General features: G+C 36.8%; 1 long non-coding RNA gene and 1 pseudogene across 1 annotated transcript; one reads left to right on the top strand and one right to left on the bottom strand.

Annotated features, from left to right (window-relative positions):
- The first annotated feature begins 4,474 nt into the window (after positions 1–4,474).
- LOC137722765 (uncharacterized) lies at positions 4,475–5,737 on the top strand. Its single transcript, XR_011066787.1, has 3 exons — positions 4,475–4,630; positions 4,932–5,035; positions 5,500–5,737. It is a non-coding gene; the product is annotated as an uncharacterized lncRNA (long non-coding RNA).
- Positions 5,738–8,696: 2,959 nt separating this feature from the next.
- LOC137727102 (interactor of constitutive active ROPs 4-like) lies at positions 8,697–12,590 on the bottom strand (annotated as a pseudogene).
- Between the last annotated feature and the right edge of the window lie 1,492 nt (positions 12,591–14,082).

The following is a 14,082-nucleotide window of genomic DNA, read 5'->3' on the forward strand; positions in this document are numbered from 1 at the left end:
CAAAATCAGTAGAAGAAAAAGAAACAAGAAAGAAAAAAAAATTATGTAAATAAATAGCCACAACAATTTGAAAATTAGTAACCCTTACAGTGTAACTTTTGGATTTATCTCAAATTGTTTTAAATATATTGTTAACACGAAGAATGGTATAGCTAATACATATTATTAGCCACTTATTACTATAATTAAGTGAGAGGCCTTAACTTTAATTATCTTCAAAGACGAATTTGAACCACATTATTGCTGACCCATTGTGAGGGTTGGCATACTCTCCGCTCTCTTAGTGTAGATAATATTGGTTGTTTTTAAAAAAAATATTATTAAAGTATAATGAACTAAAAGTGATCATTACTTTAATAATTTTTCTTGGTCAACAAACAACCACACTCTTGCACCTTGCATCATCAGTGACACATGATTTTATCTATTATAGATGCAAGCCACTATACGTTAGTGTCAACTCATTTTTTATAGGACAAGGATTCTCTCTGAATCCTTTTTTTGAAGATTCGGGAATCAATCAATTGTGTTTGTTCATCGTACATCTGCGGTCAGTTTTCGTTAGGTACTATTTATATTTAATTTTAAATTTAAAAATTAAAATGATTTCTAATCGCACGATATATGATGAACAAACATGATTGATTAATCCTCCGAATCCCCACAAAGAGGATCCGCAGAGGATCCTATTCCTTTTTTATAAAGGACAAAATTTTTACACCGTGTTAATCTAAATTATGGAAAGGGGTTTCAAACTTAGTGTAGATTTTTTCAGGTCAACGGGCCGAGGGCCCCATTTCAACAACACCGATACTGTTCCCAACTTGGTAGTTTCCATCTGCCAAATCCGTCAAGTGTGAGGTTTTATCACAAAAGGACTCAGTGTTAGTTAAAGTGGGGTAATCCTATTTAAATTGCTTTTCTCCTTTCCCTCTGACCGATGTGGGATTCTAACATGCCCCCTCACGTGAGACCCCATTTTGTGGGTCACACATGGAGATCCACACATCGGCAACTACGTGGAGCCAAGTCGGGGCTCACCCAACATGCTGGACCAAATGGGGACCCACCCAATCACGTGGCAACATTGGCCTACGTAGAGCCATGTTAGGACTCACCCATTGCGTAGGGCCAATGAGGACCCACCCAATCACGTCGTTATACGAGCCTGTCCTCTGACTCTGATAGCATATAGAATTTTTCAGGTCGATGGACCGAGGACCCTATTCCAACAACACCGATATCGTCCCTAACTTAGTAATTACCACCTGCCCAATCCGTCAGGTGTGGAGTTTTATCACAAAAGGCTTTGATGTTAGTTAGAATGGGGTAATCATTTTTAAATTGCTTTTCTCCTTTCCCTCTAGCCGATGTGGGATTCCAACACTTAGGTACACTGTACCGATATACATATGTACTTAATTATCTTAGAAACATATGAACTAATCTTTTGTATAGTATTATGTCTCCCAACATTTTTGTATTTATAAACAATATTATAGTGACGAGAATCGAAATTAAAACATCGGTTGCCACTAGTACAAAAACATACTTGCGTGACAAAGCAAATTACGTTGCACAAAGTATGTTTGCGCAACGGTGACAACAAAACGTCACGCAAAGGCGTTTTGCGCAACGGAACTTTGCGTGACGAAGACCGCCATCACCCAAACAGCTTCTCGCAACAAAGGAACACCTTCGTCGCACAATGTTGGGAAAAAAACGGTAAAAGCCTTGGTTTGGAGCCAAAATCTCGCGTAACGCACAGGCCGCGTCAAGTAAACATCCTTTGCGCGATGAAGGTACACCTACGTCGCGCAAAGCTATTTTGCGCAACTAATGCACACCTGCGTCATGCAAAGTCAACAACTTTGTGGTATAACATAAGATTTTGTGGTATCCATTTGTGTAAATATTTTAAATTGACAATCAAATTAGTTCATTGTATTCATATAGGATCAAGGAGTGTAACTGTAAAAAAATCAATAAAATCAGAGTTAAAATAACTGTTAAATCGTGATTTTTCGTTTATAACTGTTGAAAAGTTTTGTCATGTTACTTGATATCTGAATGTTTGTTTTTTGTGATTTTTGGTGTGTGCGATCTCGAAGCATATACAAACAAGTTTGACAATTGGATCGTTGAAGTTAATTTCGTAGAATGCGTATCCCATCAAAACAATAAATTCATTAACATTTAGAGTTTATTTATACTTTTATTATGTATAACATAAGATTTTGTGGTATCCACTTGTGTAAATATTTTAAATTGACGATCGAATTGGTTCATTGTATTCATATAGGATCAAGGAGTGTAGCTGTAAAAAATCATCAAAATCGGAGTTAAAACTACCGTTAAATCGTGATTTTTCGTATATCACTGTCGAAAAGTTTTGTCCCGTTACTTGATCTCTGAATGTTTGTTTTTTGCGATTTTTGGCGTATGCGATCTTGAAGTATATATAAACAAGTTTGACGGTTAGATCGTTGAAGCTAGTTTTGTAGAATGCGTATCTCATCAAAACAATAGGTTCACTAACACTTCGAGTTTATTTATATTGTCATTAAGTATAACATAAGATTTTGTGGTATCCATTAGTGTAAATATTTTAAATTGAAGATCGAATTCATTCATTGTATTCATATAGAGTCAATGAGTGTAGTTGTAAAACATCATCAAAATCGGAGTTAAAATAACTGTTAAATCGTGATTTTTCGTTTATAACCGTTGAAAAGTTTTGTCCCGTTACTTGATCTCTGAATGTTTATTTTTTGCGTATGGGATCTCAAAGTATATACAAACAAGTTTGATGGTTGGATCGTTGAAACTAGTTTCTTAGAATGCGTATCCCATCAAAACAATAGATTCATTAACACTTGGAGTTTATTTATACTTTCATTAAGTATAACATAAGATTTTGTGGTATCTACTAGTGTAAATATTTTAAATTGAAAATCGAGTTCTTTCATTGTATTCATATAGGGTCAAGGAGTGTAGCTGTAAAAAATCATCAAAATCGGAGTTAAAACTACCGTTAAATTGTGATTTTTTGTTTATAACTGTCGAAAAGTTTTGTCCCGTTACTTGATCTTTGAACATTTGTTTTTTGTGATTTTTGGCTTATGCTATCTCGAAGTATATTAAACAAGTTTGACAATTTGATCGTTAAAACTAGTTTCATAGAATGCATATCTCATCAAGTTCAATGATACATATATATACATATTAAATAGCTTTAAATTTATTTATGTTGTACATATAACACTTAATGTCACATCCCGGCCCGGGGCGGATCACTTCCCGAGCCCGCTTCACCACCGTAGCACGATATTGTCCGCTTTGGGCTTACCATTCCCTCACGGTTTTTTTTTTTGGGAACTCACGAGCAACTTCCCGATGGGTCACCCATCCTGGGAGTGCTCTCTTGCGCTACTCGCTTAACTTCGGAGTTCCCATAGAACCCGAAGTCAGTGAACTCCCAAAAGGCCTCGTGCTAGGTAGAGATGAGAATATACATATAAGGATCACTCCCTTGGGCGATGTGGGATGTCACAATCCACCCCCCTTAGGGGCCCGACGTCCTCGTCGGCACACCACGGCCAGGGTTAGGCTCTGATACCAATTGTCACATCCCGGCCCGGGCCAGATCACTTCCCGGGCCCGCTTCACCACCGTAGCACGATATTGTCCGCTTTGGGCTTACCATTCCCTCACGGTTTTGTTTTTGGGAACTCACGAGTAACTTCCCGATGGGTCACCCATCCTGGGAGTGCTTGCGTGTGCTACTCACTTAACTTCGGAGTTCCCATGGAACCCGAAGTCAGTGAGCTCCCAAAAGGCCTCGTGCTAGGGCGGATCACTTCCCGAGCCCGCTTCACCACCGTAGCACGATATTGTCCGCTTTGGGCTTACCATTCCCTCACGGTTTTGTTTTTGGGAACTCACGAGCAACTTCCCAGTGGGTCACCCATCATGGGATTGTTCTAGCCCCCTTCTCGCTTAACTTTGGAGTTCCTACGGAACCCGAAGCCAGTGAGCTCCCAAAAGGCCTCGTGCTAGGTAGAGATGGGAATATACATATAAGGATCACTCCCTTAGGCGATGTGGGATGTCACACTTAAGAAATTGAATGGTATGTATATTTATTAAGTAGCTTTAAATTTATTATTGTAGTTCGGATCGAGTTTTTGTTAGAAAAATATATTATTGTGGGTTTTAATTGAATTTGAAGGGAGTAAAGTCACATTTTCAGTAAATTTTATAATAATTTTTTTTTTTTAAATATAACGCAACACCAAGATAGGGTCATTGCGCAAAAACATTTTGAGCGACGCCAGGATGGAGTCGTCATGCAAAAACACTTTGCACGACGTCATAATGTATACATGCATTGCGGAATTTGTTAAAATTTTGACGGTGCAATTGTAAAAAATAGGCGTTTTTTTTTATTTAAATTTTCCCAAATTTTGCCTGTCTCTCTTCCCTATCTTTCTCTCTCACTCAGTCTCTCTCATCTCTTCCCTCTAGCTTATCTTGCCTATCTCTCGCTCGGTCTCGCGTAGCCTTCCTCTCGACTGCACCCAGGCAGCCTTCTCCTCATCCTTCCTTCCTCTCGACTGCACCCAGCCAGGTATCCATCTTTTCTTAATTCTTTATTTTTCTTCTTTCTAAGGTCAGAATCAGGCTTTAATGCCTTAATTTGAAGATTTTGGTATTGTAAATAGATTTAATTTAGAAAATTAAATAAGAAATTGGGGGTTTTAGTGTTAAATCGAATTTTGGAGTTTTTTCCTTGGACTAACAGCTCAAACTAGTACTCAAACTAGAAACATTAGACAAAGTAATACCACAGGTTCGTAACATGCTAATCTTTGATATATCACTTGTAGTCTTGTTTATAGTTCTCAACTGATGAGTTTGATTATTCACAGGATGGCTCTGTAGATCCTGATTCTTTGAGCACTAGCATTAGCACTGATATAGAACCTCTTCCAGGCCTTGCATCCATACTTGAAGAGCTAGTACAGGAAGATGGGTAACGTTTTTGCATTTTTTGGTTTAGGAAGAGCTATTTCTGAATATTTTAATGGCTTTGATTGAGAGACAGTATTTATCTGAACATAAACTGCTGATAGTTACCAAAAACTAGATTTTGTCAGAACTTCTACAAAGTGTGAATAAAGAAATAAATGATTAACTACTGAACTCCATTCACGAACTCATACACGGAATTGAGGTCACAAAGATGACTTTTTTTGGCAACAAACTAGTCCAGCCTCTTTTGCTTCTCATTAAATAAAAGTTAATTCATTATAATTTTCAAATAAATTATTTCAAAATTGTACTTTTAAGCATGAAGTTCTCCCAAGCATTGGTTGTGAGTAAATTATATGTTTTCAAAGACTGAGCGGTAAATTATTGTGGTTCAGATTATTAGTTTGTTAGGATGGTCTTGTTAGCTAGTTATGTTTTTCCTCTTAATTCCATTTTCCACTTTAGGTTTGCTCTTTTCGGACTTTGCAGATAAGTTGTTTGAGCCTCGACCGCCGTTGGATTTCAAACCACCTCCGGAGAAGAAAAAGTGCCCACCTTTGACAGGTCTATTAACCATGAAAATAAGTGGTTAGCATTGGACAGAGATCAATATTTGATTTATTCAGTACTAGAACACAACTCCTAAGTTGACGTTAAATTTGTATACTCTGTATACAGAGATTAATATTTGATTTATGCAGTAGTAGTACACGACTCTTAAATTGAAGTTGCAATTGTATACTCTGTATACCTTTTTTTTTTCCCTTTTTTGCTAATATGGGAAGTAGCTCAATTTATTTACTATTTCTTTCATCAATGTAGAATTCATTTCCAATACACCTCATCATGTGTGTCAAAGTTTTAAGCCTAATATATAAACGACACAAATCAGGAGATGTGGAATACATGTGGCCGTTGGATTTCACACGCGAGACAAAATGTTTTGATACTATAAAAAATGTTAAGATTCTACCATAAAACCAATTAACAATAGAAAATAGCATAATTTACTTAAATTCATGCAAGACTTATTATTCTATCAATATTAAATTCATTCTCAACATTATATTTTTTCTGACAACTGTAAGCTTATGAATTTTCGTTTGCATATAAATTTCATCCGGAGGCAAGAGATCAGTCAAAGGATTCCTAGCAATCCGACAGATTGGTCAATAAAAAGCAGTACTTCTGATATCTGAAGCAACATAGGTATGTCGTTGGACCCGATAGAGCAGCAATAATAGAAAATGAAGAAAAAAGTTGGTGACAGTATAATGCAGTGGAGGGCTCTAACATAAGGACTTGGCTTCTCTCCCCTCTCAGTTCTCATATATTTATATCTTCTTTTATTTGTGCGATCACGATTAAGTCACATTAACATTTTATATCACTATTATTTTTTGTCTTATTATCTCTATAAAAAAAAATCAATATAAAATGTTGACGTGTCTTAACCGTGACCGCACAAAATAGGAGGAGATGAGAGTGTATGGGACTGGGAGGGCAGAGAAGCCAAGTCCATAACATAAGGGTGGTGTACGTTTTTCGAAAGAATAATGTTAGGTATATTAGAATTTCAAATTTAATTTTCAACTCAAATGATGTTTCACTAATAAGAAATAAGCACGTTAATTATCTTTTAAATAATAATTTAATTATCAACAAACATATCATTTAATTTACAAAATTTAATTTAAAAATGTGATCGCTCTAACCCTTTTTTAAAGCTACCAGAGAAACATGCATTCACTAGCATGGATAGGTGGGACGTAAAGAGGACAACTTTGGCTTACCATTCAACTTGTTGGACTTACCATTCAATTGTAATAAAATTTACGTGTATGCCATCAAAGCCAAATGCTTAACCAACGGGCATGTTATACATTTCTTTGAAAACCAATCTTAAGTGTATCCAAACTTTAGTGAGTTTGGAAGAAAATACGTAGTGTCTTACTTATGAGAATTGAGAGAGAAAAAACTCAATGAACTGAGAGAGAAATCCTCTTGAGTGAATCCATGAGAGGAGCATAGCCACCTTAGTGAGAGTTGAGTCACTTTAGTGAGATTGTTGCTTTTAATCTCATTATTCTATGTGGTTTGCCACCCCCATTTTCCGTTCGTCAATATGGTTTGTTGGTCCTTTCTGACGGTGGCTGCTTCGCGACGATAGTGTGACTATTTGGGTAGAGACAACTAGTTCCTTTGTTCAGATCTAGGGTTTCTTTCCTTTATGGCTGTTATGGGCTCTATTATTGGGCCTGGTCTTGTATTTCTTTATGTTTGGGTTGTTTTGGATTGTTTGTAGAGTTTTCTAAATAAGAATATCCTCACTTATCTACCTACATGACGGAGGCCTACTAACTTCTTCATCGAAGGCCTCAAACGATTCACCATTGACTTGGTACTAACCTTGTTAAAGAGTGCAACTAATGGGTGCAGCTGGAAAGACCTGCACCTACTACCCCTTATCAAACATTCCCGTTTCCATTTTATGCCGTTGTCATCTTCTTTTTTTAATGAAATTAGTTCTGTTTGACCCAACAAAAAAAAAATAGAGAAAGAAATGGAACGGATTTGTCATCTATGAGATTCGAACTTAAAGCTTCGCACTTACAAGTGAAAATGAATATTATTAGATCGTAATACTAGGTGACATCTACTCTTAGATCATTTAATTTAGAAATCAAGAAAATTACATTGGTTGATATTTTTTCCACTAAAAATCCACCAAGTGTTATTAATTTAGTTGGTCAATTACTTAATCAATAATCAAATAATTTAGAACATGGAAAAAAAAAACCCAATTAGGTATTCCACATAAAGGGGTGTGTGAAGGCTGCCAACTTTATTATGTAACCCTAACCCGACTATGCTTGGTGAGAAATATGCAAGTACAAACAAGAGCTCGAGATTTCCTTATACATCTTAAATCTCAAGGGGTTGTGGGGTTGGCTACATAGAGAAATATCCAACTTAAGTTTAGGTGCCGCTTCAATCTATGCAAGTACAAACAACAAATTCTAACAGTTGCTTAATATATGCAATATTTCCTTGACAAATACAATTGCAAAAATAACCTAAAAAAACCTATAGAACGCGCGTATATAAGAAAAACCATAATGGTTATAGGACAAGTTTTTTATTATAAAAATTTATATTTCATCACAATCATAAATTGTAGTTCTTGCGTGCCACAAATTATACTTTGATATAATAATATGAGCAGCTTGTGATGATCGCACAAGGGCTTGTGACTCGCAAAAGTTAGTGCAACGTGAGTTCACATGCATATTTTGTAAAACATATGAAATGGTTGTTGATAATTGGATTATTATCTTAGTGTTGAGTAATGTATTTGTTTTCTATTGGTGACACATCACTTGATTTGTAAATTTGGTCTAAAAATTTGATCTACCTTATCATTATCCTTATTATATAGTTTATAATGAGAACTTTAGCGCATAGGTAGATAGTTATGTAGTTAATTAGCGATAAGTGAAGGATTTTCCTAGTAGATTATCATAGAATATCGCTTATATTCAAAATAGGTAGTTTGTTAATTAGCAATGATTAAGTACTTTTTGTCATTGTATACGAAATAAAATGATGAAAGTATCACAAGGAAATGTTGGACATTGCATTAAGGTAAGGCAGCAAAAAAAAAATTATTAGAGGAGGTACACCAAAGCCTCACTCATAAACTGAAATAAAACATGTCAAGATCGTTTAAACAATTATACACGACTGAAATTACTAGGAAAACATGCGTACTACGACGGCGGATCCTAAACGCGCTGCCTACCGAGTCTGAAACAGTAAGAAACTGTTTTGCTACTATCACACACCAACGGAACAACAGAGATTTTCAAAATTCAGCGCGAGTGTGGGCGAGAGATACATAAAAAGGACCTCTTATCTCTGGCCTTTCTTTTTCCACAAGTCACCAAACATTTTTATGCCGGAACCCTTTCTTTTACCACTACCGAACCCATCGTCCAAGTCATCAGCAGGTGACCCCACAAAGCCCGCGTAGCCACCAGCTGATGTCTCAAATACTCCACCAAAGTGCTTATCCATGGAGCCACACCTCTCAGAAATCCTACCATTCATCTCCGCACCCCCGCAAGTACTACAGCAGCAGCATCTGCTGCCTTTCTCCACTGCTCTGTCTGCACTCTCATCTTCTTTATTTCTGCTTCCAGCGCTTCCTTTGCTCCTTCTGTTGCCTGCAGCTTCGCATTCAACTGACCTGCAGTTGCCTTACTTGCTTCCAGCTCTTCCTCAAGCTGACTTAACTTCAAGGACAGTTCCTTTTCCTTTTCTTGGGCAGATAAAATATTTAATGCTGCTTCGTTTAGCTGATTCTTTAAACCCTGATTTACTTCACCAAACACTTCTAGCTGCTTTGCTTTCTCTTCCAACTCAGCTCTTAGCATGTTTATCTCATCATTCTTCAAAGCTAGGTCACGTAAGGCGGAAAGTTTCTCTGCTTCCAAAAATGATGGCGGTTCATCTGATATATCAACTGGTTTTGTCTCTTCTTCCACCTGATCAGTCTCACTAGGTTCAACCTTGGGCTCAACTGTAACTTTTTCTACTGGGACTTCATAAACATCAGTTTCCTTTTGGATGTCATCTGGAACTTCATCAGAGGAACAGCTGTCCGTTTTGTTAGAGTCTTGATTTTCCAATGGAGGATGCGTTTCATGGATCTTCACTGGCTCAGAAGTCACAACTCGTTTCTTAGTTTTATTTTCCAGTTTCTCCTGTGCTTCTTTCTTTGCAGCCTCGGCTGAAGCCAACTGCTCTTTCAGTATCTTTAGCTCTTCTTGTGCTTGCCCAAGTTGGGATTCCAAATCAGCCAGGCGGGTTCCAATCTTCTTTTGGTTTAGTGGATCAGATTGTGTACCTCTTGGGGAACGGCGATCCCCTCCTAGCTTTGGACTTCGATCAGTTATTGGTCGATGATGGAGTGGATCTGAATCAGAGCTTGATGTCCTGAGCTGATGTGAGCCTCGAGGAGACGGCCTTTGAACCACTTCAGAGCCCCTATTCCCCAAAATCCCGACAAGAATTTTCCATCAGATACTAATTCCATTTTCATATGTAATTGCATATCTCTCAGGGTCAAGCTTAAGACATGTAATAAAAACCACTAGAGTTCAAATAATGGCCTGATTAAGCAAAAGAACCTCTTAGACACTAAATACAGATCACATTTAAGATCTTGATTAGTTCTGTTGTCAAGTTATGCCGCACAATGTACTCAAAAATGATAACCTTCGGACCAGCAAGGTTAAGAAGAAAAAAAAAAAATCTACTGCAAGATTAAGGAATATACATAAACACACATGGACACAAAAGCCAAACCCAGATTACGGATAATGAGCATTCTCTAACCTTGATCGCGGCATTTGCTGCGCTTAGAAGATTCGCTGAAGATGAAGGGTTGTGTTCTGCTAACTTGTGATCGTAAGAAAAAATGTAGTTAGAATAAAACACATAACTGAGTAATATAAGAATGATATTCGACATATACTGTCGTACTATCGACTAAAAACTCCATGCTGTTGCATATCAATGCTAAACATACTAGGGCGATTACAATCAAATATCCCTGCTAAGCACAGATCCAGCATAGTCTACAAGCACAGATGAACCCATCTGGAAAAATGATTTTCTAAAACACGTGACATGTTTTCGTTTTCGGGTGCTCTGTGCTCATCAGAAGGTAAATGGGAATGCAGATTTACACACCAAATGGTCCTAGTCTCCTAAAGAGAGAGAGAGAGAGAGAGAGAGAGAGAGAAATGCAATGCATTTGAGTTGTTACATAATTCAAGGCTTAATTTCACTTTTACAAAACCCCATGCTCCGCATGGCCTGCATATCTCAGCTAGTATGGTTCTGGGACAGTGCAAAAACTTTCTCAAAAGTCCCTCTTCCCCACATTATCAAATGCAGGCATATTTTTCAACCTAATGAGCTGAAACTAGTTCTTGGGGTTGCACATTGCAGTGGCACTCTCGTCATTTGACATTTTTGGCTCTAAAATTGCATCCACTTTTCTTTGGTTCCCCTGACAAAGCTCATGTGATGTGCAGGAAGGCTGAAAAGTGGATTATTTTTTTCTTTTTTTATTTTTTTTTTATTTTTTTTGAGAACTGGGAATATTGCATTGCCAGGGCTGAAGCCAGAAGAAATAGGAAAGCCACACCGGGCAAGCAAATACAAAGCTAATTAACTGGAAGCAAGGGAGGTAGGTAGGCACGGATCAAAACCACACCAGTCCATTACAACCACAAAAAACTAACTAGGTGGGCAAGGTAACCCGTCTTTGTTCAGGACCCTCACAAACGAAGATGGGGTCGGATGACCCAAACCAAGTTGCACATCTCCGCGCCAAAGTGCGACACAACAAAGTCCACCGCATTGTTTGCCAATCTTGGGATCAAAGACCAGGCACATGCGTGGAAGGCTCCCTTCAGCTGCCGTATCTTGCACACCGTAGGGAACACCTCCGAGCTACAATCCTTAATACTACCATTCACCCATGGCTATGATGATCATTCTGAATGTGTCCTATGATGATTATCATTTTATAAGATCGTGTCAAGCAATAATCAACCACGGCTAGCCAATTTCGTATTGCTTAGAGTTATAGTCGTTGAAGAATGTAAAGCCCTACATCGGAAATCTTACCAAAACAAAAAATACAACGGATCTTAATTTTGTTCTATTGTGAATTGCACCCATGTCTTTTGTGATAAACCCCTACACCTTATAGGTTTTGTGTCGGAGTTGATTAGTAGTGGGCCGTTGATCCGCCTTTCTAAAGCTTAACAATAATAAAGTGAACGTATAACCTTCAAATTGACACCACTAACCTCATGTACTTTATAAGAGGTGACTTTATTATTGATCTATGGAATGAAACATTTCCAATCCATCAACAAAAGATTGAAGCAAACCAACTATCAAGGACTCTCAGAATCTCAAACATGCTGACACTGCATGTTTTAACCCAACTACACTCCTTTTTTCAGTTGTAATTTTACATTTTCTGGAGGGTCTCGAATTCTAAATGGAAGTTAAAGTCCCAAGAAAGTGTACCTCACACTTCCAAAGTAAGACAGAAAAAAAATGCCAAGACTCGGATCTTTGAACAATAAACCAAGGGAAAGAAAAATTGTGAGTAACAAGATTTCAAATCCCCACCTTATAAAAATGCAAAAGCATCGAAATTGAGGAAATAATAGTAGAAATGGGAAGAAAATAATTCTCACCTTGCAAACTCTAGAAGTGCAGATTCCAGGCAAATAATGTCAGTGATCTGAGTGGCATCTCAACTGATGAACTCCATGAAAGACCTCGCCTTTTGAATATTAGGGACTACAGAAAATAACCCATTTGCTAGAAAATGGTAAAGGATGGTTTCTTGAGCTCCACAAGTTGGGTTTTGGTGTTAAAAGATGACAGGTTTTTTCTTGCACATGAAAAACTAGGCGGTAAAAACTCAGCCCAGAAGAGAAGACAGCCTAGAGATAGAGAGAGGTTGCAAGTTTGAATTCAAGGTGAGTGAGAGAGTGACAGTGGTATTCAGCTTTTCAAGAAGGTGGGTGGAACAAGAAGAGGACAAAAGAGTAATTTTAAAGCATGGACTCACAATAATAATAATAAAGAAAACTAATGAAAATGTTTGAAAATTTTGAATTTTAACAATAAGAACAAAATAAAGGTTAATATAAATAGTATTATGATTGATTTTTTAATATAAAAATATAATTTTTTTTTTAAATAAACAATAGTAGGAGTTTTTCGTTAAAATTCTCTGATAATAATCGATGTGAAAGTAAAGAATCTTTGGGAAAATCCAACTCTGCATTTGCATCGATCTTAATCTTTCAATCTTGTCTTTTTGTCTGCTTTTGAACTTGTTCAAAGTTCAAAACTTTTTTCAAAATCTCCTCAACGTTTTCTTCTTGTTTCTTAAACGACAATTCGTGCATTTAAAATCCCTCAATATATGTGCATTTTGACAATACGTCAATACGTGCGTTTATAAAGGCAGTGCATGCAAATAAATAGACTAATTTGGAATCACCTCCTTTGTCATCGTTCATTCCAAACAATACATCCAAAACCAAAAGTGGAGTTTCTTCTGCACATTTTTATTCATTCTGTCATTGATTTTATGTAGCTTTGTTTAATCCAATGATTAAAAATACCAAGAATGTGTAAGAAGTGAAAAATAATGGATAATAGCAAGTGGTTTTTTACCACAGTGATGAAAAGGTGTTGAGTTCTTACATAACAACGTGGGTTCAAATCCCGTCTGTGACTAATCTAATAAAATCTATCGTTTGAAAAAAAAAAAATTAATACATAAAAATTATTTTCTAAACAAAAATTCTAGAGATATCAAAAGTTATTCAATTGTTATCCCCGCTCTCTCTCGTATTTATTTATTTATTTTATATTATTGTAAAACCATTTAAAATTCATTGTATGTGAGAGTGTTGGGAAAAGAATTGTGTAACACTTACTCAATTCAAAACATAATAATTTGCTTACCACATTAATTTGCGGTGAGCATTATCATCACATTTATGTTGTTGAATTAAGTAGCGTATCTATGTCTCGTTGAATTTTTTTTTTTTTTAAATTCGTATGGTGACTAGATTCAAATTTAACACAATGCAGCTTAATATTATTTATTTATTTATAATCTTTACAGCACTGGCGTGTGTAGTATTGTGTAGATACTATTAGGGAGTGTTTGTTTGACCTCCTTAACTTTTATTAGATTGGACTAGATAAATATTAGTGTAATCCTTGTTTGTTTCCATACGGGACTAGTTTTAATCGGATTAGCTGGGACTCGCGTTCACTAAATGCGTCGCTATCTGGGCTTAACGAGTCCCCTCAAAATCCATGGGACTAGTAAAGCACTTCCCTTTGTCCTGCTAGATTCACCTCCTCGACCTCGATTTCGACGGCACATGCTTTAGACACAGCTTATCTCCGACGACGAACTCGTCAACTGTT

The sequence above is a fragment of the Pyrus communis genome, chromosome 2 (assembly GCF_963583255.1).
Source record: "Pyrus communis chromosome 2, drPyrComm1.1, whole genome shotgun sequence".
In the NCBI taxonomy this organism is placed as follows: Eukaryota; Viridiplantae; Streptophyta; class Magnoliopsida; order Rosales; family Rosaceae; genus Pyrus; species Pyrus communis.